The sequence below is a fragment of the Molossus molossus genome, unplaced genomic scaffold (genome assembly GCF_014108415.1).
Source record: "Molossus molossus isolate mMolMol1 unplaced genomic scaffold, mMolMol1.p scaffold_m16_p_9, whole genome shotgun sequence".
In the NCBI taxonomy this organism is placed as follows: Eukaryota; Metazoa; Chordata; class Mammalia; order Chiroptera; family Molossidae; genus Molossus; species Molossus molossus.
The window spans coordinates 98,679,229-98,683,334 of NW_023425403.1; positions in this window are offsets into that span (position 1 = coordinate 98,679,229).

Sequence of the window (4,106 nt, forward strand, 5' to 3'; positions counted from 1 at the left end):
ATTTGGTATCTTTCACTGCCTTCTCTTTCACATCATTGTTGTGATCCTCTGCTTCATCTAATCTTTTTCTGATGCCCTCCCATGTAGTCTTCATTTCCTTTATTGTATTCTTCCTTTCTGAATGGTCCTTTTAAAAAAAAATAGTTTTTTATATATCTGTTGAAGTTCTCACTGAGTTCATTTATTCTTCTCCTAAGTTCACTAAGCCTTCTTACAATCAGTGTTTTGAACTTTGTATATGGTAGATTGCTAGATTCCATTTCATTTAGTGCTTTTTCTGGAGTTTTGTCCTGTTCTTTCATTTGGGACAATTTTTGTTGTTGTTAATTCCTTGTTTTGGTTGTCTTCCTGTGTTTGTTTCTATGTATTAGATCTGTGATGTCTCCCAGCCTTGACAGAGTGGGCTTATGCAGAATATGTTCTCTGGAGCTCTGTGACACTGTCTTCCTAGTCATCTGAGCCAGGTGCTCCAGGAATGTCCCCATTGTGTATGCCCTCTGTTATAGTTGGACTTCAATGGCACATCAGTGTTTAAGATTGACCCACAATTTTATTGGCTTTGGATGCTGGCCAATACTATAGCAGATGAGCTGTTGTGCAGGCAATGACCTCATGGAGTGAGAGTCTCTTTAACTGGGCTTGGTGCCAGCTGAGGCCACCCTTTAGGTGTGTTGATTGTGGAGTTCTCGGGTGTGGCTCTGGTGTGGTCTGAAGCCCGCCACTAGGTGTGTTTAGTTTGGGGCCTCTTTGAAGCAGCTCCAGTATGGGCCAAGGTCAGCCGCTGCTTGTACCAGGCTTTGGGAAGTGTTGGAGGAGCTAAAGAGTGATCTGCAGTTAGGTGCCACTTGTTTTGGGTTTGGAGATGCTTGGGAGGAGGCTACCCTGCAAATCAGAGCCAGCCAGCTGACACTTGTATAGAGCTTGGGGCCTTTTTCTGGGCACTATGATAGAAACAGAGGTCAAGTATGACTTATAATGTACTTGTGGTCACTTAGTTGGAGCTACTTTCCAGGCCATAGCTGGCCACCATGTATGCCATGCTTGGGGGCCTCCTGATGGGAATTACAATGCAAGCAGAGAATGGTTGCTGCCTGTGCTGGGCTTGGAGTTGCTTGGCAGGAGCTACAATGTACACCTGCCACTGCTTGTTTGTGGTTTGTGGACTTTTGAAAGAGTCTCAAGTGCAAGCCTAGGGAAGCCACTACTTGTGTGAAGTTTGCAGTACGTTGAGTGAATCTGCAACACGAGCTAAAACTGCTACTTTACAGCAGCCATTGGAAGAGCCACTGGCCAAGTGAACAAATTGGGTGGGCAGGTTCTCAGGGAATCACCAGGGGAGGGAAAATGGTGCTATACAAGTTAATGGAGAGTACAGACTTGGTGCCCACCTGTGTCAGGGCAGCTGGGTGGCAGGAGAGCTCAACAAGGGAAAAATATTGTCTGCCTGTCCTTCCATACCTGGGAAGAATTGCCCCAACCCCTGCCTCTGCAGTCCTCACCTTGAAGATAGTCAATTTAGTTCCTTGCTGTGTGTCCCTGGTGTTTTTTTGATGTGCTGCCCCTGTGCTGGAGCTTAAAGTGGGTGAGTTTTTGAGTGAGATAGTTTGTGTATAAGCCTTTTAAGAGCAGTACCTCAGTCTTTAACAGCCCTTTGTCTTTCTTGGATGCAATTTCTGCTGGTTTTCATAGCCAGATGTTATAGAGACTCCTTTTCCAACACTAGTACTCTGGGCAGTGGAGCCCAATTTGGGGCTGGGACCCCTTGCTTTTCAGGGGGCCTTCTGTAGCTGAAGTATCCCTCCAAGTTCTTTATTGTCACACTGTTTAAGTGTGGGACCTACTTGTTCCATGTTTCCACCCTTTCTCCCAGTCTCGACAAAGGGGGTCCTTAGTTATAGGACTCTGTTCAACTATTCTCCAGGAGGTTCTCAATAATGGTTGTTCTATAGATGTAATTTTGATGTGATTGTTGGAGGAAGTAAGCATTTAAAAAAAAATTTTTTTACCTACTCCATTATCTTGAATGGATGACTTTAAATTTTAAAATCCTGTCACTGCTACTGATTTTCTTTTTTCTGTGAGAGACTGATGGCAGTGCTGTAAGGTGGCAAAGGGGAGCACTATCTCCATGGAGCAACTACAGCTTTAAAGGGGAGACATAACTGGGTACCCAATAGGTCACTTTCTAAAAGAAAAGCAAACGTGCTTTCCTCTATCAGGTTATGTGCTTGAGTGTGATGACTATCACATTCAGAGAAGGAGACTTGCTGGAGGAAGATATACAGTACATATATATATATGTATGTATGTATATATACTGTATTTCTTTTCAATGGGCAGTGATGTTTACTAATTAACTATTACTGGTCATTAGAAGTCATCTCAGTCTCCTGGGAAAGGACTATGAGTGATAGTAATGCTATTTCCTTTTCCTCTTGTTACTTCTATCCCCTTTCACTTGGCCTTCTGGGAGCCCAAACATTTTGTTTTTGTGTTTATCTGTTCTCAGTTATATAATAATGTTCATATTTTAAGGGCTTATCATATTAGGGCTTCCTCAGGATGTTAAAACATCTGTTTCTAATTGTTGAAGAGAAGAAAGAGGAAAAAAAACCCCACTTACTTGACTTTTAATTTTAAACACAACAAAATGAAATGTATGTTGATGTGAGTACCGTCTGGAATTTTTTCTGATAAGTATGTAGAATACAGGGATGTGAGAGAGATTTTTGACTATGAGTTAGGGAAGTCACCCATCCAATAGGGTCTTAATTTACCCCAGTTTGAAGGTGCATACAATTTCCCTTTAGTTCAGCAAATACTAGTTCAGAGCCTACTCTTCGTTGAATATCATAGCATTGACAGAATATAAGAGGGGATTCCTTCTGTTAAAAACATAAGCCTGTTGTGTAGATAAGTAGATAAGTGGCTCTGCCTATGATGTCTACAACTTCCTGCCTTAGGAGAATTTTCAGGCTGTAGTGCAGAAAGGGAGAAACTGATGGGTTTCCTTGGTTTTGAAATCAGAACTGAGAGTTATCTAGGGTTTAGAGGGCAGAGCACAAGACAGGAAGCTTCTATACAGAAACTGCAGAGGATCCTCCTTGAGTAGTCAGGTGAGTGCTGATCAGTGTATGCAAATAAGGGAACTACCTGAGTCTAGGGAAGGAACTGTCCAAAAAGACTAAAGAGAACAATGCCCCCAGTGCTCATGCAGGGCCCAAAATAGTGTCTGCTAATACCAGCCAGAATGGAAAAGCTCATAACATATTAGGTAGAGTACTCAGAAAAGTTGTGTTCAGTAGGAGAATAATTGACAATTGACTGAGCACTGCTCTGGTTCTGTCTAACAAATCTTGAAAACAAGACCTCAAAATATCAAACTTTTCCCAAGTAACATAACTGTGACCAGAACAAATTAAAAGAATGTTTATAGTAATACAAAAATATCCAATAACACAGTTAAATTCATAGGGTTTGATATTCAATTAAAAATACCCATGAATGCAAAGAAGCAGTGAAATACAAATAAAATTAAGATAAAAACCAATCATTTGAACTGGACACATTTAATACAGAACTGAAAAGGATAATAAAAGTGGCACACAAAGGCACTAAAGTAATTATTTTAATTGTATTCTATATATTCATGAAAGTAACTAGAGACATATAAAATATCCAAATATACATTCTAGAGATGAAAACAACAATGTCTGAGATGAAAAATACATTGGATAGGATTTATGGAAAATCACGTATTGCAAAAGTAAAATATGGAACTTGAAGGCATAGAAGCAGAAACTATCCAAAGTGAAACGCAGAGAAAATGGACGAGCCGGGCGGGAGGGGCAGGGAAGAGCACCAGGGAACTGTGGGACAACTTCAAATAGCCTATTTAGACTAAATCCTCTAAGGTAGAAGGAAGCAGAAAAATATTTGAAGAAATAATTGTTCAAAGTTTTCTAAATTTGATGAACACTATAAACCCAGAAATCCAAAAAGTTTAATGAACCCCAAGAACAAGACACATGAACAAAACTACATGAAGATACATCATAGTCAAATTGCTCAAAATCAATGATAAGACTAAATCTTAAAAGTAGCCA